Source organism: Dipodomys merriami, unplaced genomic scaffold (genome assembly GCF_024711535.1).
Source record: "Dipodomys merriami isolate MVZ:Mamm:240054 unplaced genomic scaffold, mDipMer1.0.p SCAF_939, whole genome shotgun sequence".
In the NCBI taxonomy this organism is placed as follows: domain Eukaryota; kingdom Metazoa; phylum Chordata; class Mammalia; order Rodentia; family Heteromyidae; genus Dipodomys; species Dipodomys merriami.
This window is the reverse complement of record NW_027206556.1, coordinates 246,138-272,381: the sequence shown is the minus strand read 5'-3', so window position 1 is coordinate 272,381 and position 26,244 is coordinate 246,138. Positions and strand designations below refer to the sequence as shown.

Here is a 26,244-nt window from a genome sequence, read left to right as displayed (position 1 = left end):
GTAGTATAGAAGATTGCATTTTGAAGCCAGCTTGGGTAAAATGTGAGTTTCCAGATCAACCAACAAGCAGGGATAATGGTACACATTATAATTTGAGCTATGAAGGATGAGTATGTAGAGGATTGTGATCCGAGGCTGGCCCCTGGCAACAACAGAAATGGATACCTAAACCTACATGCTCAACGTTATCTTTTGCAAAATGTGGGAGAGAAGCCCTTTAAGGCATATGTGTGTGTGTTCTATCTGAATGTCAAGGGTTGAAGTGTTGAAGTAGCATGGAAAATAAAAACATGGACCTCTTCTTGTTGAACTGAGGAGCATAACGTAAATTCTTTTTTTTTTTTGTCGGTCGTGGGGCTTGAACTCTGGGCCTGGGCGTTGTCCCTTAGCTCTTCAGCTCAAGGCAAGCGCTCTACCACTTGAGCTACAGCGCCACTTCCTAATGTAAATTCTTCTATGAACTCAGGAATGCAGCTCAGCTGAATCCCAGCTTTGAGATATTGCAATAACAGACTTTCATCAATTTTTCCTCCTACTGGAAAAAAGATACTAAACGAAATATTAGTGCTTAAGTCTCAAACACCTCTCTTTCTCATCCACTTCAGAGTTTACATGATGGAGAATGATCAAGTTTTCCTGGGGGGACAATGCTCACCAATATGGGGCAGGATTTATCAGGCATGTGCTCACTAATATCTGAGAAAGCAAGATTGGAATAAAGGGGATATTTGGGGGTTTTCTCTTGGGTGGTATTTTTTGTTTGGTTTCGTTTGGTTTTTGCTAATCCTGGGGCATGAACTCAGGACTAGGGTCCTGTACTTGAACATTTCTGCTCAAGGCTAGTACTTTACCACTTAAGCCACAGCCCTATTTCTGGCTTTCTTTGGTGGTTAATTGGAGATAAATTTCTCAGGAAGTTTTCTTCCTGGCCTTTCAACTGCAATCCTCAGATCTCATCCTCAGCTAAGATAACATGTATGAGCCACCAGCAACCAGCTGGAATACTTGGATTTTCTTGCTTTTTTTGATCCTGTGGGGCAAGCCAGACAAAATGTAACATTTTCTTTTACCAAATAAGAAAGAGAAACTTTTAAATCCAACTGTATGTGATCTGTTAGAATGAAGAGTTTTAAATTTTATAAAAACTTCATATTTTCATTGTGCTAATACACAGAATCTTAAAAATCCAGAAAATATTCATTCTGATTATTATTATTATTTTGTTGTCTCAAAAAGAAATTGAGGCATTCCTAAATGGTCGTGTTATTCTTTCCCATATTTTCTTTTAAAAGGTCTTTGATGTGCCTCTAAATGTTACTGGTTTCTGCAAGATAAAAGAAATTCCCTAGTACCACTTGAAATATAATGCTCTCCGTTAGAGTTTATGAGAAATTTCTACCTTCCGCATAAATTATCACTTCAGTTAACTCTGTTAGTGTAAATTGTGTCTCTCTTAGGAGCCACAGATTTGCTAAATATTAGTCAAAGAAATAATAGAAGCCATTCTTATAGGAAATGATCAGTTAAAACAATACTTTTGTTTATGAGTATGTGTGTTGTGATTTGGAGTTTTTTCATAGAAGTCGTGGGGATGGAGCACAGGGTCTTGTGCACACTTCGCAAGAACACTACCACTGAGCTGCATCCCTAGCCCCTTGTGTGTGGTTTTGAAATCATGATGTCACAAGCCTGTAATAGAAATCAGTATAGCAATTCTGGGATTTGCCATGCATTTATGGAAACGCTGAGGAAAGATGAATTTTTAAAAGTTCCTGGATGTGGTTTTCATATCCTAACATTAGGGAAACATTGAGAAAGAACAAATATTAGTAGGTTTCTTGAGTGCTGAGAACAACCATTATCATTTGGGTTTTTTTTTTTTTTGTTCTTTTGTGCTAGTACTGGGGCTTGAGCCCAAGTCCCTTAGCCCTTTTCACACAAGGCTGGCTCTCTACCATGTGAGTCACAGCCACAATTCTAGTTTATTTTGTATATAATTGGAGATCAAAAGTCCTGACTGGATTAGCTGCAAACTGTAATCCTCAGGTCACAGCCTCCTGAGTAGCTAGGATTACAAGCATGAGCCACTCATGTTGAGCTGTCATTTTGGTTTTTATCAGCCCATGAAACACATCTTTAATACTAATTTTCATGTTTTGACATTTTAAACTGTGGTGAATTATAAATAACCAAATTTCCAATATATAAGTGTTTAAGTTACATTGCTCATATTCATAGTGTTGTGCAACCATCACCAGTATTTAAATTTTTTATTGCTTCAAACAGAAACTGTAGAGCACATGGGCAGCAAAGATGGTGCTGGGAGGGAGTAGAGTGGGCAGAGCCCAATTGACCTTCTGATCAGTTCCTAACCAGTCCGTGAAGGCTTAGGTGCATGATAGGGTATGACCTTGACAGTGATTGGTTCCTCTTCCTCCCTTGCCTTTTTGTCTTTAAAAAGGGCTGCTCTCTGTTAATAAATGAGTTTTCTACCTGCTGGATTTGGCTCCTTCCTGTGTCTGATTGTCTCCCGGGCTGAGGGAGGCTGGGGAACGGGCGAGCGCCGCACTTACCTTTCCTCAGACCCCGTCCGTCTTTCGTGGGACGGACAAAGACCCGACAGAAACTGTATCATCATTAATCAATAAATTGTCACTCATCTCTTCCTCCCTCTAACTGTGGACAATCTCTAATCTGCTATCAGTTTCTGTTGTCTATTCTAGATATTTCTTATAAGTACAATCATACATGAGCTATGCTTTTGTGTCTGGTTTGAAATACTTAGTTTTATAATGTTTTTCAAGGTTGGTGCAGTCCATGTTACAGCATGGACAGAGTGTCATTTATTTCTTGTGGCACATTAATTTCCACACTATGAGATGCCATATTTTGTTTATTCATTCATCTATAAATGAACATTCGGAAGGTTTCTCTCCAGTATTTATAAATAAGGCTACAATGAACACTGGCATCCATGTAAGTTCTATTGTCCATTGTTTGTTTGTATCTTTACAAATAGAATTGTTGAGTCATATTGTAATTCTATGTTAGACTCTTGGAAGATTCACCAACTTGTTTTCTATGTGGTTGTAACATTCTACATTCTCATTACCTTAGCTGTGCCAAAAGAGTTCAACTCCTCCTCTTTTTTTCCTAGTCCTGGGTCTTGAACTCAGGGTCTGGGCACTCTTCCTGAGCTTCTTTTTCTCTACCACTTGAGCAACACCATCAGTTCCAGCTCTCTCAGTTTATGTGGTACTGAGGAATTGAACCCAGGACTTCATGCATGCTAGGCAAGCACTCTACAACTAAGCCACATTCCCAGACCATTTTCTGTATTTTTTTTAAGTCACAGTCATTGTAGAAGGCATGAAGCAGTATCTTCCTGTGATTTTGATGGCATTTTCCTAGCAACTTTGGGGTTGCTTAGTGGTGCTTTATCTCTCTGCTTTGAAGAAATGTTTGTTGAAGTTCCACAACTATTTTAAAGTGAATTTCCTTTTGTGTTACTTGATTGAGGAGTTCTTCATATATTCTCTGAGGTTAAAATCTATAATATATAGTTATTTTCTCACATTATTTAGGTTTTCTTTTAGCTTTCTTGGTAATGAAACTTGGTCTGTTTAAGAATAGTATCTAATTTTTTTCTTTGGATAAAAAGGGATACAAAAGTTCTTAAAATAATAATAACAGCCATAATTAAAAATGCCATGGGTTTTTCTCTCAGAGGTTCATTCTTCTTAGTGTATAATAGATTAATTAACCTCTTTTCTTGTGTGTGTAAATAAAAGCTGCTTTTAGTTAGGAGCTCTAGAGTTTTTCAGAGGTTAAAAATGATAAAATTTGATAAAACTAAGTATTTATTTCACTTATAGAACAACTTTCTCTCCTCAACCTGAGTAATTATTTATACTATACTATTGGAGTTAGCTAATATTAATTAGAGGAAGGACTTTTTATCAAAGGAAGGGATTGCATAAGTTGTGGGAATACATGATGTATTGAGGAATACTTACAGGCTTCTGATATATTTTAGAAAAAAATTAAATTTAAGAGAATCTTCATCAGGCTGGGAAGTTGGCTCAGGGGTAGAGTGCTTGCCTGGCATGCCTGAGGCCCTAGGTTCAATTCCTCAGCATCACATAAGCAAAAAGAAAAAAGCCAGAAGTGGCATTGTGGCTCAAGTAGTAGAACGCTAGCCTTGAGCTGAAGAGCTGAGGGACAGTGCCCAGGCCGAGTTCAGGCCCCACAACCAGACCCCCCCCCCACAAAAAAAGAGTATCTTCATCATAGAATCTACAGAAGTTAAATGAGTCGTGAACAAAGTTGAAGTTTGCCCAAATGCACAGAGTACAGAGATGAGACCAAAGTGGGTAAGTACTACCTGGATCTCCTTACTGTGAAATATCCTCCACATATTAATGGGATAAATGGAATTTTTCCCAAGCACACACAATTCATACCTTCAAGATAGAAGCGATTCCATTCAAGTATAGGCTTTGGAGGAATTTAACATTCAACAATAATTTTAAGAGATTCTTGATTATAGTAGACAAAAAGGATTATATTGACCTTTCAGTCTCAAAGCTTTATCCCTATTAGAAAATCTTCAAAAAATGATTTTGTGACTTTGGAGAAAATAATTAACTATAAAGCTTCATAAATTATATTAGGAAAATAAGTTCATAAAATGAAGAGTTGATGCGGAGTTATGAAAGACTTCATACTATTTTTCAAAGTCTCTTGGAATCAAAATCTGTTCTCAGTGTATTGAGAAAGTAGAAATGTATCTAGTGTTAGAATCATGGATACCTAAAACATTGAGTCATCCCAAAATTCATTGTATCCCTGAAAAGTACGTAGAGTTCTAGTATCTTAATGGCACTCTCATGTGGAACCCAACTATTTGTCTTGGCATTTAAAACTGGGGAAGTGTTTTCCAGGGAATGAACCTTTAAAATATTCTTTTCTAAATAAAACAAAGGAAAAATCTTTCTTAAATAATTCTTTAAAAGGATTCATCAGCTGCAGAGATCTGACATTATGGGTATCCGGGATGTGCAGGTACAGCAATGCCCTTGCGGAAGGGCTCTGGGAATATGGAGCCACAATGAGCTCCTGGCTAGAATATGCTGCCAACTACAGGCAGAGCCCTGTGCAGTTAGGTGACCTATTGAAGTCCTCATTTATTTCTTTGTCATTGAAGGCAACTTTTTTTTCGGGGGGGGGGGGTCCGGTCGTGGGGCCCTTCTGGGCCTGGGCACTGTCCCTCAGCTCTTCAGCTCAAGGCTAGCGCTCTACCACTTGAACCACAGCGCCACTTTCGGCTTTTTTCCTTTTGCTTATGTGGTGCTGAGGAACCGAACTCAGGGCCTCAGGCATGCAAGGCAAGCGCTCTACCACCGAGCCACCTTCCCAGCCCATTGAAGGCAACTTTGAGATAGTGGTGCAGGCCCTGGAATCAGCAGGTATGGCTGCTCTGCAAATGCACTGCCCCTCATTTAGGGAAGACAGCCTGAGCCCTGGGTAGCTTCTGCAGGTGTTAGGCCTAGCCAGGACAGGTTAGCTGTGCAAGCTGGAAGTGGCCCACAATGTGCGGCTACATGCTGGCATGTGCAGCAGTTGTTAGCCCAGGTGGGATTCCCTCGTCTGACTTCACTCATCCTCCCCATTAAGGCCTTTGACACACCCTTCACTTCTGTCCCAACTTCTAAGCATGAAGACTGCCTCCTTGGCTCCATCTCCTGAGAGCTCAGTCACATGACTTACCTGATAGAGCTGAGTATAGCCCTCTCCATGCTGACAGGGAAGATCCAGATTCTCCTAGGGTGAATCTCAGAGACTGAAAGGAGGAGGGATGGGTCAAGCACTCTGGTCATTGGCTTCACAGGCTGTAGGGGCACTGAGTGATAGGTAGAAGAACAGCTTATTCACAAAGCCCCAAGCTTAATGCTCTCTGGAGCTGCACATAAGAGAGCACAAAAGAGAAATAAAGAAGTTGGAGGACCAGGAGTGATCCAGAATAGTGAGGGACCTCAGGGGACTGCTTCTAGTTAGAAAGAGACAATGTGTAAGGTAGGCATCAAAACCAGGCTTGCAATCCCAACACTCAGAAGCCTGAGGAAGAAGGAAAGTGAGTTCAAGTCCAGCATGGATAACATGGGGAGACTGCCTCAAAAAACAAGGTCTGGAGGTGTAGCTCAAATATTAGAGTACCAGCCAGTGAGCAAAAGCATCAGATACTGAGTTTGAATGGTGTCTTGGTCTTCAAAATAAGAAAAGAAAGAGAGAAAGAGACAGACCAAGAGAGAGAGAGAGAGAGAGAGAGAGAGAGAGAGAGAGAGAGAGAGAGAGAGAGAGAGAGAGAGAGAGAGAGAGAGAGAGAGAGAGGAAGGAAGGAAGGAAGAAAGAAAGAAAGAAAGAAAGAAAGAAAGAAAGAAAGAAAGAAAGAAAGAAAGAAAGAAAGAAAGAAAGAAAGAAAGAAAGAAAGATAGAAAAAAAAGAAAGAAAAAAGAAAGAAAGAAAAATAAGGGCTAAAATGTGCCTTGATGCTACAGTGTTTGACTAGCACATGAAAAACCCTGGCTGTAATCCCTAGCATAGATAGGAGGAAGAGTGGGGGAAAGCAAGAAGAGCAGGACAGAGAGGGAAAGGGGGAGGGGGAAGGGAGAGGGAGAGGTCTCTGTGAAAAGAACATGCTAACTAATGGGTCTAGAATGTTGCTTTATAAGGCAAAGCTAACTATAGTGACTCCTGTAGCTGTCTATTGTGGTGCAAAAAAAGTTCCCAACACTGTGTGACTGGCATTATCTCAGGTCAGGTATAGAAATCTGGCTCAGCTGGGTGACATGAGGTTGTTGTCAGCTGACTGTGGGACTGCAGTGTCACCCTGGCCTTTCTGAGAAGATATTAACCCAAGATCATTCATGGGAATTGGGGGAATGCCTGGCCTCCTCCATAAGCAGGATTATCATAAGGTCTTAGCTAATAGTTTCACCCATTTACAGTTATGATATCAAGAGGGGCATGCACAGACAGTGAGGGACTCAGTCAGAGACAGGGCCCAGCTGCCCCTTTGCTGATGCTTGCTGCCAACACTATCTAAATCAGAAGTATTGGATTGTGGATATGGTGCCTCAGTTGGGGATGTCTGGCTTTCCCTTCCTGGCTCTACAGTAATGGATTCTTCTATTGTTAGAGTAATGGCTCTTTTTTCTTACTAATGCCTCATTTCCTCTGTAGCAAGCTCTCAGAGTGGATGTTCTCTCCAGGATCATGTACATAACTCCTTTCATATGAAAATGGTTGTTGAGAGTTCTGGGAAGATGGCAGAGGAGAAGCTGGAATCTGAACAAGCTCTCGCATAGAAAGCAGTTTTAGAGTTCCAGTGAACAGTCCTAAGCCAGAGAATCACACCAAGTGTGTCATCACAGGACAGAGAGTTAGACAAGAGAGGGGAAGTCAAGGAAACGCAGCAGCTGCCGCTCCGGCGGCGGGGCCGCGGCGGCGGCGACCACCGCCGCGGAGACATACCTGAGACACAGAGAGTCGGGGACGAAGGAGCCAGACGCAGTGGACGAGCGGATTCTACTCAACACCAACAAGAACCGACAAGGAGCGAACATCTTCATCCTGCTGTTTGCAGTCCAGAGACGACCCAGGATCCAAGACTCGGCGTGAGTACAAGCCCGACATCCTCACTCCTCAGGGAGCAGAGGAGGGAAGGCCACCCCTACCCCCCCAGCACCGGTGATCTCCATCTTGGATACCGACAAAGTTCGGAGGAGCTGCTAGCTCCAGCTCAGGCCTTGGAATAAAATGAGTCATTTAGCAGGTCACAAGAACTTAACAGCGAAGTGACCTGCCAGACTCAGCTCCATCCAGGGAAAAGTCACCCAGCTCAGGCGCCAGCCATCGGAGTGCCTTGCTTCACTGGGTAACCAGAGCCAGAGGCTGCCCCTCCCTCTAGCAGCCTCGACAATCAATTGAAAAACAGAAACCCTGAGAATGGCTCCAGGCTGGGCGCTGTGAGCTTTATCACAAAATAGCCCCAGGGAAAAGCTACTGTTTATTGAAAGGCCTCAACTCTACCCAGAACCTAGCCTCATCACCACATCCCCCTCTTTTGTGACTCTCAAAGCAGACCACCCTCCCAGAAAACTAACCTGGGAGGGGGATCTCAAAATCTTGGGTAAAGCAGAGCATTTTTCTGCCTCTTCCAACCAACCGACTTAAGAAACCAATCAAGCCACAGGACCTCAAGCTGACCAGAGACTCCAACAAGAGACTGGTTGCAGACAAAAGGGAGATACAGGATTCTTCCCACTCCTCCCCCCCACCAAAAAAAAAATCTAAAGACTTTTTTTTCTTTTTTTTTCTTTTTTTTCTTCTTCTTCTTTTCTTTTTTTGCTTGTTTTTTGTTTTTTGTTACCTTATATATATATATATATATAAATTTTTTTCCCTTCTAAAACTTTTATTAATCTTTAATTTTTGCCTCTTCTGAAAAAATAATTGTTTCCCAGTAACCTTTTTTTTTTCTCATCTTATAATTTTTATTTTAGGAATACGTGAATAAGAGTTTTCCTTTCTTTTCTTGTCTTCTTTCTCTTTTCCTTTCTTTCTTAATTATCTTTTTGTTTTTTATCTAGCTCTACTGAACTTCTGATCTTTTCTTCTCCCGTTCCCATCCTTAAAGCTTTTCACATCTCCTCTATGTCCCTCCCCTTCTCTGAACATATTCACATTCCTCTCTAAATAGACGGTCTTTTAACCTCTATAATAACATTAATTTTTACGTTTCTATTCTTTTTCTGGTCTCTCTTTATTCCCCTTTCCGTCTCTTCTTTTTCTCTCTCTCTCTACTTGCATTCTACCCACCTCATTTCCTGCACTGTGATTAGGACATAGTTAACTCTCCCTGTGCCTCCCCACACCAATCTATTCCTATTTTTTACCCACATCTCTCCCTAATCCTAATAATTTCTGGTTTTCCAAATTCTTTTCTGCGGTTCGAAGTCCTTTAACATATAGTCGTTTGATGTTGAATAGATGTATCTGTTGAACTAGATTGTATCTGTAGACTATTGACTGTACAAATGCAAACTTTGGTTGATGGTTGCCTTAAGATAGTGTTCTAGCACAAAACTGGTGCAATCTTTATCTCAAATGGGCCGAGTAAGCCGGAAAAACACAAGAAAAATGGCAAATTCGGGTATCTCAATTCCCAACCTTGATAATCAGGGATTAGAACAGATAAAGAATAATCCAGAGGAGAGTTCCCAAATAGCTCTACAAACACTAATAGCAAACATGATAAATGAGAAGTTTGACAATGTACAAAGGACTCTGTATGAGCGTGATAGGGAGAGAGAGGAGGCATCCCAGAAGTTTATACAGGAATATCATAAGCATGAGGAAGCTTCTCAAAAACTGATACAGGATTTGCGTGAACAACTTGAGAATACTCAAAGAGAAAGGGAGGAATGGCGTGAGCAGGCAGAGAACACTCAAAGAGAACTGCAGGAATCCCACAGAAGGGAGGAAACTAATCAAAGAGTAATTCACGAATTAAGAGACCAGGTAGAGAATACACAAAGATCACTAAAGACATTCATGGAATCCATTAACAAAGAGGTGAAGGAAGTCAGGGAGACCACAAAGGGAATGCTGAATGGAACCCAACAGAAGGAATGGGAGTCCAAAGAAACCATAACCAATCAACTAAGTGATTTGAGAACAAACACTGAACACCAAATTAAGGAAGTAAAGAAAATCATACAAGACCTAAAACAGAGCTTCAACAAAGAACTTGAAGCCATCAAAGCTGACCAATTAGAAGGAAAAGAGATAAAAAACAAAGTAGAGAGTCTTGACAACAGGTTAGACCATGCAGAAGATAGAATCTCAGGGATTGAAGACAGCCTAGATATTATAGAGAAAGAACATACAACCATCCAAGACAAGTCCAAGAAATATGATAGGTCTATCCAACACCTGGAAGACACCATCAGAAGGCCCAATCTAAGGATAATGGGTGTAGAGGAGCACCTAGAAACAGAAGTTAATGGTCTAGGAAATTTGTTTAACAGGATGCTAGCAGAGAACTTCCCAAACATACAAAAAGATAGGCCTATTCAGATACAAGAAGCTTTTAGAACCCCAAATAGACCAGACCAGAATAGGGCATCCCACCGTCACATTATAATCCACACAGGATCAACCCAGACCAAGGAAAAGATCCCTAAAGCTGTCAAGGAGAAAAGGTTAATCACCTATAAAGGGAAACCAATTAGAATTACCTCAGATTTCTCAGCAGAGACAATCAAAGCAAGAAGAGCCTGGAATGACGTATGCAATGCCCTAAACACAACCAACTATCAACCAAGAATACTGTACCCAGCTAAACTCTCCTTCATAACTGAAGGCCAAATAAAAACCTTCCATAGCAAAGAAAAATTGAAACAATACATCTCCACCAAACCAGCCCTGCAAAAGATTCTTAAAGATGTCCTACACATAGAAAACCAACAAGAACGCAATAAAGGCCAAGAAACTGCACCCAAACTGAAAATCCAAGAACCATAGGAAGAACCCAGTTTTTGCAGCCCCCAAAAAGGTGGATAACATGGCAGGAACCCCCAAATACCTCTCAGTCCTATCTCTTAACGTTAACGGACTGAACTCTCCAATTAAGCAACATAGACTGTCTAGTTGCCTTCAGGAGTCACATCTTGCCCGTAAAAACAAACATATTTTCAAAGTTAAAGGCTGGAACAAAATCTACCAAGCAAACAGCCCTCATAAACAGGCGGGAGTTGCAATCCTAATATCAGATAAAATAGACTTCAAACTAAAATTCGTGAGAAGAGATAAAGAAGGTCGCTACATACTAATTAAAGGATCTCTCCTTCAGGAGGATATTACAATTCTAAATATCTATTCGCCAAACAATGGAGCACCCAAATTTATCAAAGAGACACTACTTTCCCTCAAATCCCATATAGATCCAAAGACATTAATTGTTAGGGATTTTAACACACCACTCTCCCCACTAGATAGATCACCTCGGCAAAAACTCAACAGAGAAACGGCAGATCTAAACAGCTGCATAGATCAACTAGACTTAACAGACATTTACCGAACATTTCACCCAGCAGCAACAGAATACACGTTCCTCTCAGCAGCACATGGAACGTTTTCTAAAATAGACCTCATTTTAGGCCACAAAACAAACTTGTCTAAATTCAGAAACATTGAAGTTATACCTTGCATTCTCTCTGACCACAAGGGAATAAAATTAGATCTCAACACCAAAAGCCACCAAAGAAAGTCCGGTATCACATGGAGGCTGAACAACACACTGCTGAATCATGAGTGGGTCATGGAAGAGATTAGAAAGGAAATTCAAATGTTTATGCTATTCAACAAAAATGAACACACAAATTACCAGCTCCTCTGGGACACAGCAAAGGCAGTACTCAGAGGCAAGTTTATAGCTCTGAGCTCCTACATCAACAAATTGGAGAGATCGGAAACTAACAATTTAATGACACATCTAAACCTCCTTGAAAAAGAGCAGCAAGATAAACCCCAATCCAGTAGACGGAAAGAAATAATCAAAATTAAATCAGAATTAAATGAATTAGAATCCAAAAAAACTATAGAAAGAATCAACAAAACAAAGAGTTGGTTCTTCGAAAAACTTAACAAAATTGACAGACCCTTAGCAAACCTTATCAGAAAAAGGAGAGAACACACCCAAAGTAATAAACTCAGAGATGAGAATGGAAACATTACCACGGAAACAACCAAGATTCAGAACATTATTAGGGGATACTTCTCAAACTTTATGCTAATAAGTTTGAGAACTTGACAGAAATGGACCTTTTCCTAGCAAATATTGACATGCCAAAACTAAACCAAGATGAGTTAAACCAGCTTAACAGGCCCATATCAAGTATTGAAATAGAAACAGCAATAAGAGACCTCCCAGCTAAGAAAAGTCCAGGACCAGATGGTTTTACAGCGGAATTTTACAAGGCCTTCAAAGCAGAGCTCACACCAATACTCCTCCAACTCTTCAATGCAATTGAAAGGGAAAGCTCACTACCGAACACATTCTATGAAGCCATCATAACCCTCATCCCAAAACCAGGCAGGGACTCATCAAAGAAAGAGAACTATAGACCCATTTCTTTGATGAACATTGATGCAAAACTTCTCAACAAAATTTTGGCCAATCGACTTCAACAATTCATCCAAAAAATCATACACCATGATCAAACAGGATTCATTTCAGGGATGCAAAGCTGGTTCAATATACGCAAATCAATTAATATTATTCATCACATCAACAGGAGCAAGAATAAGAACCACAGGGTTATCTCAATAGATGCAGAAAAAGGATTTGACAAGATCCAACACCCCTTTATGATGAAGGTTCTGGAAAAATTAGGAATCCATGGAACATTCCTCAATACAATAAAGGCTGTATATGACAAACCTACAGCCAGCATTATACTCAATGGTGAAAAACTAAAGCCATTTCCTCTTAACTCAGGAACAAGACAAGGATGCCCACTCTCTCCAATTCTCTTCAATCTAGTATTAGAATGCCTAGCTACAGCAATAAGACAAGATGCAGACATAAAGGGGATCCAAATAGGGAAAGAAGAAATAAAACTCTCCCTCTTTGAAGATGACATGATCTTGTATTTAAAGAATCCCATAGACTCCACTCCCAAATTACTCAAGCTGATTCAAAACTTTGGCAAAGTAGCAGGTTATAAAATTAACCCCCAAAAATCAGTGGCTTTTCTATATGCCAACAATGAGAAAAGTGTGGCTGAAATTAGGAAAGCAACTCCATTTGTAATAGCCCCACAAAAAATAAAATACCTAGGAATTAACTTAACCAAAGAAGTGAAGGACCTCTATGATGAAAACTTTAAAATCTTGAAAAAGGAAATCAACACAGAACTTAAAAAATGGCAAAACCTCCCATGCTCCTGGATTGGCAAGATTAACATCGTGAAAATGGCAATACTTCCCAAGGCTATCTACAAATTCAACGCGATACCTATCAAAATTCCACCCTCATTCTTCAAGGAAATAGAGGAGGCAATCCAAAAATTCATATGGAACAATAAAAGACCCCGAATAGCAAAAACGCTCCTCAACGGAAAGAACACTGCTGGAGGAATATCAATACCAAATTTCAAACTCTACTATAAAGCCATAGTAATCAAAACAGCTTGGTATTGGCATAAGAACAGACCTCAGGACCAATGGAATAGAATTGAAAACCCAGAAATGAACCTACAGACCTATAGCCATCTAATCTTCGATAAGGAAGCTAACACAATAGAATGGAAGAAAGACAGCCTCTTCAGTAAATGGTGCTGGCAAAATTGGTTAACTACATGTAGAAAACTGTACCAGAATCAACTCCAAATGGATCAAAGACCTTGAACTCAAAGCAGACACTCTGAAAACATTACAGGATGGAATAGGAGAAACCCTAGGTCTCCTTGGTTCAGGTCGAAATTTTCTGAATAGAGACCCGGAAGCACAACAAATCAAAGAAAGGTTGGACAAATGGGATTGCATAAGATTGCAGAGCTTCTGCAGGGCAAATGACATAGCTGGCAAGATCAATAGAAAGCCCACCGATTGGGAGAAGATCTTTACTAGCCATACAACGGACAAGGGTCTCATATCTAAAATATACTTGGAACTCAAAAAATTAAACCACCCAACAACAAATCCTCAAAGAATCAACTGCCCAATAAATAAGTGGGCGAAAGACTTAAAGAGAAGCTTCTCTGAAGAAGAAACAAGGATGGCCAATAGACACATGAAGAAATGTTCAACATCCCTAGCCATAAAAGAAATGCAAATCAAAACAACATTGAGATATCACCTCACTCCAGTTAGAACAGCAAAAATCAAGAACTCTAACAACAACAGATGCTGGAGGGGATGTGGACAGAAAGGAACCTTACTTCATTGTTGGTGGGAATGTAAACTTGTTCAACCACTTTGGAAAGCAGTATGGAGGTTCCTCAGAAGACTTCACATAGATCTCCCCTATGATCCAGAAATCCCACTTTTGGGCATTTACCCAAATGTTTACAAACAAGACCACACTAAAGCTACCAGCACAACTATGTTTATTGCAGCATTATTTACCATAGCTAAGATATGGAACCAACCCAGATGCCCCTCAGTAGATGAATGGATCAAGAAAAGGTGGTATATATACACAATGGAATTCTATGCCTCCATCAGAAAGAATGACATTTCCCCATTTGTTAGGAAATGGAAAGGTTTGGAAAAAATTATATTAAGTGAAGTAAGCCAGGCCCAAAGAAGCATAGGTCCCATGGTTTCCCTTATTTGCAATATCTTGTATAGGTATGAGTCAAGCGGAAAAGGTCAGATAATGTGATGTTAGGAAAATGAACCCTTAAATATGTATTTTAATGTTTTCGTTTCTTTCATGCATGTGTTTCTAACGCATTTATAAGATTATTTCTTTGTTGCTTTGTATGTCCCTCCCCCACAGTGTAACCCCCGCTTTCACTATATTTGATGTCAGTATAATATGTGGAGGTGATGGGGACAAACAAGTCGTTTAAGGATTCAGGTGGACCTGTTGCAACAATGAGAAGTACAAAATGTCATGTCAAAACCAGCTTTACAATGTCGGTGTGTGGGGGGAGGGGGGTATAATTGGGTGGGGGGAGGGGGGTAAAATTGGGTGGGGGGAGGGGGGAGGCGGGGAAGGGAAGTGAAGGGTAAACAAAGGAGGAGGCTGCAATGCTTGGTAAGAAATGTATGCATTATCCTGCCCATGTAATTGTAGCCCCCCCTGTACAGTATGTTCTCAAATAAAATAAAATACAATTAAAAAAAAAAAAAAGAAAATGGTTGTTGATAAAATCTGCCATTTAGGTGAGATGAAGACAAATGTTTCGTTCGTTCAGGTTAATTCTGAACCACACAGCAAGCCCAGAAGCTGTAGACTGTCTGAAAGCAAGGGAGCCAGCCTGCATCCCAGTGAACCATATTTATGGACACAGACATTTGCATTTCATGTAGCATCATGTGTCACAAACTATTTTCATAGACTGCATGCAGTCAGGTAAGAACAAGACTTGCCCTGCAAGGTGTAGTCTTTGTTCTCTGTGACAGACAAGCAGATGGATTGCTCACATCCATTGTTGCTCACATGGAACTCCTCTGATTAGTGCTGATTATTCCATGTTCTACAGCCCGTTCAGGACATGATTGAGAATGCTGGACCTGGCCAATTGTGCTCTGAACCATGTGGACATGAACTTCTTGGCAGACTGTATCCATGCTGCCCAGCTGGATGTGTTGCACCTCAGTAGACACAATCTGCTTCATTTATATCCTTCTACTTTCCTCAAGCTCCGGCAACAGGTTGCCCAGATAGTGCGGGTGTGGACCCCAGTGGAGTGTGCTATTACCCATAGCTATGTGGTCATGATGATCCTGGGCCTGTGTTCCTGCCTCTATCTCTAGGAGCTCAAGTTCCTTGCTAACCTGCTGTCAGCCTGCACCCTCAAGCGCCTCTTCTCTGCACTGTGTAAACTCCCTGAACTTCATTACATGGAGTTCCTGGTGCCTAAGAAATACTACCTGGAGAGTACTAGTATGAGCTGGCCATGTCCACATATGATCAGTAGAAATATGCTTGATTGCAGAAGAGCTGCATGCCATGCTACTATGGGCCAAGCAGGAAGACATCCCCACCTCCCACCACTTTTCTGGAGTTTTCACCCAATAGTTAATGAGACCAGCCATGACTTTGGTGCTTTCTTGTTTCAAACTTTCAAAACTGCTTTAGAAAACTTTCCCAGGGGCTGGGAAGGTGGCTCAGTGGTAGACCGCTTGCCTTGCATGCTCGAGGGCCTGGGTTTGATTCCTCAGCACCACATAAGCAAAAAGAAAACCCTGGAAGGGGCGCTGTGGCTTAAGTGGTAGAGTGCTAGCCTTGAGCTGAAAAGCTGAGGGACAGTGCCCAGGCCCAGAGTTCAGGCCCCACGACTGGACCCAAAAAAAAAAAAAAAAAAAAGAAAACTTTCCCAGAACATTAAAACAAGTAGAGTAGGCCCTTGAATTGTGCTAAGGAAATGTCTTGCATTTCAACCAGCCCTGTTGCCCAGAGATCAATCCCTATATCAGATCCTAAGGCTAAGATGAAAGCAAATGTAATTTCAATGAAAAACCTTTGTTAGAGAAAGCTGTAGATACACATGACAGACAATGTAGGAAGAAAACATGCCTTCTAAATGTGACATCGGAAGCCCTGGGGTTCAATTCTTTTTCCTTTTTTGTGCCAGTCCTGGGGCTTGAACTCAGGGCCTTTGCACTGCCCCTGAACTTCTTTTACTCAAGGCTAGCACTGTACCACTTGAGCCAAAGCACCACTTCTGGTGTTTTCTGCTTATGTGGTGCTGAGGAATCGAACCCATGAATTCATGCATGCTAGGGAAGCATTCTATCACTGAGCCATATTCCCAGCCTCCTGGGATTCAATTATAGGACTAGGTGAAGCTGTTACAGCAGAGGTCCAGGCATTGTGGTAGAGTGTTCAATTGGACCTAGGGCAGCATGTGCTGGAAGCAGTAACAGGGAAAAATCAGATCACTTGTCACAGAATACAAATAAAAGGTAATGGGTACATTTCTTATCAAGCATTGTTGCCTCCCACTTTGTTTCCTCTTACCATCCCTAATAAGAAATGTACTCATTACCTTGCTCATGTACTCATGTAATTGTAACTTCTCTGTAAGGTATTTTCACAAATGTGTGTGTGTGTGTGTGTGTGTGTGTGTGTGTGTGTAAATACAAATAAAAGAAGATCTCATAGAAAAACAAACAAGAGAAAAAGACTGAAAATGAAAAGTAAAATGGAAAGGGAACCCGACTTTTGGGCCTAGCAGAAACTCAGCAGATCTGGTAGGAATTGTTCTGCATGGTGTGGCAATATTTCCTGGAGAATGTTTGCAGGGAATAGAAGCAGGGCTGGTTTTTGGTTGTTACCAGTGGCTTTGTGCTTGTTTTGCTCTGCATCCAGCTCAGTGAAAGCCTGATTTGAGGGTATCTCATGACTAAGAGATGCTCCAGTATTTCTTAGTAAAATTCATATTCCATTTTCTGCTGAGCAGCTAGATTCATTTGACCACCAGCCTCTACCACTCCCAAGCCTCGTCCTTTGGTTCTACTAATCAGAGCCAGCCCTAGCTCTGGGAACAGGCATTAGAACTCTATTCTGTTACAGTAACATTCTTACCTGCCAGTGGCAGTCAACAGAGAGACCCAGTTCTCCTTTAGAGATGCCAGAGACGTTCTGCAGCTAGCTGAATCACAACTAGCTACCAACACTTTTCTGTTCAAGAGTTCCTATGACTCCAACAGAAGTCACATACTGGGGACTCTTTTCATTGCTCTCACTAAACCGCCACAGCACTGTATAACCTGATGTCCCCACATTCTGCTGCAGGAAAGGTAACAGGCTGGAATCTGTGCAATTTGGCTTGAAAAATTTGTTACAGTGAGTGAAAGATTGATTCCTGCCTAATTCCTCCAGCTCAAGCAAGACACCAGGTACAAGAAAACAAGGGTGGCCACATGCCTGTCAGCAGGCAGGTTCCAATCAGTGCCTGGCCAAGGATATAACACTTGGTCCCCAGGGGACAATAGCCCTTCATCCAGTGTAGAACATTCAACTTGTGGGCCTGGTCAAGGAAGTCTCCTTGTGGCCTAAGAGAGCATAAGCCACTTTTTATTTTCTGCTTCTTTGTGAAAACAAGCCCTATATAAGTCCATCCAAAATATAGTCCCTCAAACAACCTCCAAACCTGAAAGGTCTATGCACCTTGCTGGCAATAAACAGTCCCCACCTGTTGATCATTGAGTCTGGCCTATTCCTTTTCTGTTTTCCTCCATTTTCTTAACAGTGAGAATGCTGAAACAGGTATGTGGGTTCAGGAGACAATCATTCCCAGGTTGCCAATGGATGTTCATGGCTACTTCTAGATTTTAGGTCTGATCCTACTCTATTTTTACTTTGAGGTTACCTGAGATATCCTTAAAACAAATTCCCCTCATTAGTGTCTAAGACAACTTAATCACTGTTATTTCAATTCTTACAGGGTCTGAGAATGAGTCCATCAAAGCGGGCTTAGAGATTAAAGAAGTTTTTTAGGTGTTACAGAAGTTGTCCTGCCAGGGACACAGTGTAGACTTGGGAGCTAACACTATGACCCTAAACATGAACACAGCCTAGGCTAATGAAGGCAAAAAACACAAGCAGGTACAAGCTGCAAAGTTCTATTAATATGATAACATCAACTTTTTTTTTCAAACAAGGGACTTTTACAATGGCAATTTCCTGTTATTTCATTCCTCAGTTTCAAGCAAGAGATTATTGCATTCCTCAGTTCCCCATAAGAGGTTAATATTCTGACTCAGTGTCCTTGCTTGGTCTTGGGGTCTTTAATCCTAAGAGATCCTTACATTCCCCTTTCTTTTTGTAACTGAGTCAAATTCTTGACTCTTTTTCCTGACTCAGGAGGCTGTACTGGGCCTGAAGGGCCATCAGCTTGACAGTCCCAATTATTTTTTCTATAAGTGATATCAAAGACTTAACCACACAGGAACCAGTAATAACAAGTAGAAGAAATAGTATAATTGCTGGTGGCTAGGGATACTAGCCACCAGGCCAAAAGGCTTTGAACCCATACTAGATCTAGTTTAGCAGATGGATGCTGTTGGAGTCCTTCACACAGTTTACCTACAACCTTTATGTTTTCTTCTCCAGCCGTGATTCATTTACACAGTATCAGCACTCTTCCCTTAGAAAAACATAGGTTCCCTCTTTGGAAGCTGTGAGAAGGTCTAGTGCCCTATGATTCTGCAAGGCCACCCCCGCTAGAGAGTTCAGTTGTCTTTGTATGCATGCCAGAGACACTGAAGAGGCATGAGTATCCTCATCTACCCTCTCCTCAAATTCTTGAGCAAGTTTTAAACTATGTCTTACAGCACCTCCAGCAAAAGCTACTCCTCCAACAGAGGTAACCATACTCACCCCTAACATTATAGGAATAAAATCTGTCCTCTTGGTTAAGAGGTGGGATAACAATCTCTGAAAATTTTCACTTTTGGTATAAAGATTTAATTGGGGAACTGCTGTTATCAAAATCCAAGAGACCAAGGTTGGATTAATGTATGAACATAGGCTTCCATTGCACCAGAACATAGTAGGAGAAGGGGTGTGACATCAAGATACCTGAAGCAGTTTGTCATATTCCACAAGTTGAGTTGGTTGGTAAAATTAAATTGCTACAATCAGGGACATTACAATAGCAGAAGTAAGAAAACTGTCCCCTTGTCTCTGATTTTAAACTGCCAGTGGTAGTTAACATCATTTAGAGCACAGAAGCATAAATGAAAAATTATGATGAGATAAGTCTTAACTTGAGAGGCTTTTCAGGGTCCTTATACACCATCCATTTGTCTCTTCTGGTAGCAGGGCCACCTTAAGTGGTGAAGCGTGGATCCAGGACCAGATCCCATTCACCTTGACAGTGGTTGGAGCTGTTAGGATAGCAGTATAAGGTCCTTTCCATTGAGGATAGTTAGTTTTTTTTTTATGTCATATGACCCACACAGTGTCTCATGATCAGTAATTAGGGCCAACTACAGGGGCTGCCTGCAGGAGTGCCTGAAATTGGGAATGGAGTTCCTGTTGAACAGTCTGCAGTGCCTGTAAAGACTGGAGCAGTCATCTATGTCAACATTGCAGTTTTTAAGCGAGGACACAAGAAGGATGGTCTGCCAAACATAATTTCACAGGGCATAAACCCTTTGGAATAGACAATGCAATGGGAGCGCAAAAGGGCAAAGGGAAGGAGTCATTCAGTCATGGTAAATTTAAGAGAAACCCCTCTCACAACGAGTCTACCTGGCTGCTCTAATTAGCTAAACCAGCATCTAGATTGAAGTGGGCATATCCTTCCTCCCTACCATACAGATAAACATAAAGAATAGTTCCACATCAATTCACCCATCCTGACTCTATGTATATGAAAGCTAGTTTAATTTCATACCAACTTACTCATAAGCTTCATTTTTAAGACATACTCCTACCATTTGTTACATACTTAAACTTTCTGGGGTTTCTCTTCTTCCCCTTTTCACTGTGACAAACATTTTAAGACAATCCTTATTTTTATATCTTTTTTTTTTAATCCAGATGAGATTTTTTTTCAATTCCTTTCTAAGGCTTTCTTTACTACACTCTTTCTTTCCCTGAGTTTCTTTGTGGCTTTTGGGCCCATTTTGCTTCTTTGGCTTGAGGAACCAGGTTATCAGAACTGCCTCAAGGCATCCCTTGGGTGGAGAATTTTGTTAAATTTTTAATTCTAATAGCAGGGGTGAGTTTCATTCCTCTTACTACCTCCATTGATAAAGATCTCTCCTTTATAGCTATTGTTGGAAGCGGCCTTTTACCACACCCAAACCAAGCAAGGCTTTGATTGTAGAGTGGATTTCTAGTTTCCTAATCCTTGAAGTGCCTGAGGCATGCCAGTGATATCATCCTTGCCCTCAATATCTACTGTGGGAATAGAGAGAGTTACTGGATATCACTAAAATAATATACCACAGACTCAGTTTCAGCAGATCCAAAGCAGCTTTCCACTGGGAAGCAGTCAGAGGTGATGGAGTCAGGCAGGAGTCCAGTCCACTGTCACTATGGTCAACATGGTCAGGATGACAACATAGATTTCCTTCCAGATGACTATAAGGCCGTCCTTGAACTTTATCCAGAAGGGTGGGTAGAAGCAGCAGCAGGGTCCCACACTGACTCAAAAGGGTTATCACACATTTTTCTGGGCTGCAAATTTCTACTAAGACTGGTTAAGGATATGTGGCATAGGCTTGATAGGCGGGTGTCCAGCTGGTTTTTAAGGCAACATTTGAGGCAGTGGCCCAGGACAATTGACCAGGGTGACAACTTTTATTAACTAGATAGTTCTTTTAATAAGGCTTGTAACCATTTCCAAAATGTGCAGTCTCCACACTTACACACTGTTAGCACTATGTCCCATGCCTCTTCCTTTTCAGGTAAGGAAAAAATTATTTCTGACCCCTTTTTGTGGCCATCAGTACTTTAATACAAGAACACATACACAAAGACATTAGAGAGGGATATGATACAATTCAAATAACATCTGGAGCTTGAAAATATTGTGCAAATGTGAATGTCTTAGAATCAGTAAATGAGAGTGGTTATATAAGATGTTAATAGTATGTTCATAGTAAAAAAGCAGTGAAGAAGTATGTGGGAACTCTCACTACTCTTTGCAACTCTTCTTTGAGTTTAAAATAATTTCAAAACAAGAAGGCTTTCAAGACAAGATATGGCTTAAGTATATCCATCCCATATTTTTTGGTTTTGTTTTTGAGAAAAGTGTTAAATCTTTGAAGAGGAAGCATTCACCCAAAGGGAGACAAAACATTCAAATCCAACTTTGACTCCCTAACCTGTGGCATATATCTCTGAATTTTTTATTTCCCTATAACTTCTCAAAGTACAAGATAGTTCTCAATTTGACACTTCGAGATTTGACTCATGGAGGTCGTTGGCACCAAAGGTGAGCAAGTTAGAAGCAACATTAGCCAGGCACCAGTGGTTCACACCTGTAAACCTAGCTACTGAGGAGGCTGATCTGAGGATCACGATTCAAAACCAACATGGGCAGGAAACTCCCTGCAATTCTTTTTTATTTTGGCGTGGGGGTCGGGTGGTGGGGCCTGAACTCTGGGCCTGGGTGCTGTCCCTCAGCTCTTCAGCTCAAGGCTAGCACTCTACCACTTGAGCCACAGCGCCACTTCTGGCTTTTTTTTTCTGCTTATGTGGTGCTGAAGAATCGAACCCAGGGCCTCAAGCATGCAAGGAGAGCTCTCTACCACTGAGCCACCTTCCCAGCCCTCCCTGTGATTCTTATCTCCAAATAATCACCAGAAAACCAAATAGAGTTCTCGACCTCAGCTGAAGAGCACAAGGACAACGCCCAATCCCAAAGTTCAAGCCCTACTACCACCAAAAAAAAAAAAAAGAGAAACAACATTAAAGCTGTTTGTTTTTTGGGCTTTGTGTATAAGCTACACATCCCTCAATTGTGAAATCATACAGTTTGGCTTTCCTTACCATGCCTTTTTCTCATAATATTCTGCATAATCTCCACTTATTTATGATGCATTAGGCTTTGCAGCAATAAATAAGCCCTATGATGAAAGTACCTCATTCTGTTCACAGCTTTGTACCCAGTATTCAGGACAACACTTGATATTCACTGAAAAGAAAAGAGACCATTATAATAAGAGATAATGCCTCGATAAAAGACATAAGGTCTGGGGATATCAACTTCCCACCCCCGCCTCTACCTCGAGAGCCCTCAAACAAGCCCAGATGAGCTGGTTTCTAAGATGATGTCCAGGTCCAATAGGCACTTTGGGCAGGTGACGTCTCTCCTGGGGACAGAGCAGCCAAAGCTTTTGCAAAACTATTGCTGGAAACTTATTTTGGAACTCTTGTGACAAAAGAACACTGAGAATTGCTTTGATGTGCTGATGTTTTCATCATTTTCTTGGTACTTCAAAGACAAAATAGTCGAGAAGCCAGCAGCAACAGCTAGCTCTGCTCAAAGCTTCAGGGTAATCCGTTTGTATGACTCTTCTAGCTCCACTAGGATTAAGGTGCACTCCCATCCATAGATGGTGAATTTGCCAACACAATGCTACAAATGACCAGACTTCATTTCTTTAGACAGCCTAAGTAGTTTGTCCCCTCCAATGTCCCTGGGAACATCAGCTTTTGATGTTACATTGGCAATATAGGAATTGTCTACATGACCAAGGGTGGAGCCACAAAGAGGCACTCCAGCCCAGGAATGCTAGCTAGTAAATGGAGAGGCCTCATGGAGGGAAGACCATATTCCAAGCAATTTCCAATCTATGACTCTTTCTCAAAGCTCTTTTGGGAGGTCTTCTATTTCACTGTTGTCTTTTTCATTCATTCCATATTAGCTGCAGCTCTGAGTGCCCAGTCAAAATCCTGGCAGATGGGATTGGGCAGAAACCTGAGTTACTGCCCAAAGAGGTATTATGTCTCATTCTCCCTGGAGACAGAATGCATCTTCCAACAAAGCTTGCTCAGCCTTTTGGAGAGGAGCACACATGAGCTGAATCCTGACAACAGGAGGAAGAAAACTTCAGAGGAGGTTTCAGGAGCCAGGGGGCAGAAAAGTCTTTTTTGTTTGTTTGTTTTATTATTAGTAAATTTTATTGTGAAAACATTGTACAGAGGGGTTACAATTACATGAACAAGGTAATGAGTACATTTCTTATTAAGCATTGTTGCCTCCTTTTTTTCCCCTTACCATCCCTACCAGCCCAACACCCTCCCCCCCCCCCGCTGAAAAGTCTTTACATTACAAGGGACAGTCACTTACATAGGAAGTGTCTAAAGACTAGAAGTACCCTGTGGACAGTGTCAGCTGGCAAAGGCAGACTCAACCATCAGTTGATTTCATTCAGGCATAACATCCCAGTACTTGTAATATTCAGTTGTTGAAACTCAGGGGTTTGAGGAAAACACAGGACTTACATCCAAGTTCACTGTAGAAAAAGCAACTGAAATGTGCTCTTTCCTAAGGTTGTAAACAAGTAGCCTTATTCAAACACCAAACAATAAAACCAGATTACATTATGTGTTTTAATGCGTATTTGTGTACATGCACAACAGACCTGGGCCTGTACATGGTCCCTGAACTTTATTACTTAATGCTAGCGTGTTCTGTCACTTGAACCACAGCTCAACTTCTAGTAGTTAAGTGAAGGTAAGGTTCTCGTGGGCTTCACTCTTACTAAGCTGACTTTGACCCACAATCCTCAGATCTCAGACTCCTGAGTTGCTAGGAATACAGGCTTGAGCTATTGGAATCCAGGGGTTCTTTAAATGCCAGGAATGGGATGGATAGATGACTAGTTCCAAGGTAATGATGAGATTATGCATGTCTGGGTAGAAGGTGAGAAAAGGGAGAAAGGATATAAAAAGATTGGAGCTAGAACATGGCAGGGAGATGCCTCATGTGGTGAAGGCTTCGGTAGGGTCTAGTGGGATGAAATCACAGGCTTTGAGACTGTCAGTTTTGGCTGCCTCCATCTTGAAACCATGGACAGAATGGGTAAGCTTTCTATGGCTAGAAGCCCTTTGGGTGATGACACAAACCATAGGAGGTGTATGAAGATAAGAAGTCACCCAGGGGTGGCTCACATTTGTAATCCTAGCTACTTGGAAGGATGAGATCTGAGGATTGTGTTTCAAAGCCACCCTGGGCAGGAAAGTCCATAGCCTCTTATATTTAATTAACCCGCAAAAAATTGGAAGCAGAAGTGTGGCTAAAATGGGAGGCTGACAACCTTGAACAAAAACAGCTAAGGAAGAGCATGAGGCTTTCTGTTCAAACTCCAGTACTGGCACACAAAATAGAGCATAGATAGACAGACAGACAGACAGACAGACAGACAGACAGACAGATAGATAGATAGATAGATAGATAGATAGATAGATAGATAGATAGATAGATAGATAGATAGATAGATAGATAGATAGATAGATAGATAGATAGATAGATAGATAGATAGATAGATAGATAGATAGATAGATAGGTAGGTAGGTAGGTAGGTAGGTAGATAGATAGATAGATAGATAGATAGATAGATAGATAGATAGATAGATAGATAGATAGATAGATAGATAGATAGATAGATAGATAGATAGATAGATAGATAGATAGATAGATAGATAGATAATGGACTAATGGACTAATGGACTTCAGGTACTGTAAGGAATATCCTATCTCAAGTTGGGAGACATGGACTGGAGATTGGGGTGGTCAGTCTTCAGTGTGCAACCATAAAGCTTCCCTAACTGATAGAAACCTGGTGGGAAGAAAAAGCCATGCCAGTGTGTCAGGGTGATGTCAGGGCCAGCTCTAAAGCAAGAAGGCTATCAGAATCTGTGTTCTGCCTATGAAGAAGAGAACTCATTGCTCTAGAAAGTGAGGGAATTGATACCTAAATTACCCATCTTGAATAGAAATGGAAGTGGAGTTGTTTTTACGATAACTTAATATTCTGTCTAAGAGCTATTTCTGTACATACTACCTCCTAAATAAAAGCAGGTTTATTGACAAAAATACCAATTACGTATGATTATACATTTCAATAAAATAATTGTAGTACTTAATACTTTAGGGAATATACTACAGTATTTGTTCTGAAAATGTTTATTCCCTATTTTTACCTGATACATAATGTACTATGTGCTACCACATGTTGTTCAGATGCATGTATAACATGGCATATTTTTTAAATCAGAGTAATTCTAGTGTGAGTTAGTGCAAAGTAGTCAATCAGAACATGTGGTCTATAGAACTGGCAGATGGCATGATCAGCTGCTAAACCAAAGCTAGCTGACATGGATATGGGCGAAGAGGGCTACAGAAGAATAAAGAGTATGCTCAAAATGTTGAGTACATAAGGATGGGGCAATAAATCTTTGAAGTCATAACATTACAAGAAACAGAAAGGATAGCCACCAATCGGAAAGCCATCTTCAAGGTCTACAATTCTCCCTATTTAACCCAAGACCAATCTCTGTAATGAGGAAGATGGCCAAGATGGCTGACCTGGGCCGAATTGCCCTTTTCTCTGTGGTGTGTCTATAATATGTGCTCTTTGTTATTTTTCTCTTCTACTAAACCCTTCGATCATCTTTACATATGTTTTCTTCTTACCTGAATTCTCCTTATGCTGGATGCAAGGACCCAGGTTGGATAGCTGCCTTATAATTTGTGGTAACATGTAATGGATTCAATTAAGTATGTTTTATTCTGATTTAGGCTCAATGAATGGACACAATTCTATCTGTCTGTCTGATCTGTTCAAATACAGCATTTATAGTGAACACAATAAAAATTCTGTCTTCAAGCCTTAAATATTTGTCATTACCTATCTGTCACCCTTGTATGTGAAGGTACACCTGAACCTCTTCTTCCTAAGTGTACTTTATACAAACATTTGGGACTACATAATTTCTTGAGCATGGTCTGGTTGGATGAAGACAGCTATTTGTGTTTA

At 40.9% G+C, this 26,244-nt stretch overlaps 1 pseudogene; it reads left to right on the top strand.

Moving 5' to 3' along the window:
* The window catches only part of LOC138821760 (leucine-rich repeat-containing protein 14B-like), an 88,028-nt pseudogene extending 64,747 nt beyond the window's left edge, over nt 1-23,281 (top strand).
* Nucleotides 23,282-26,244: the final 2,963 nt, after the last annotated feature.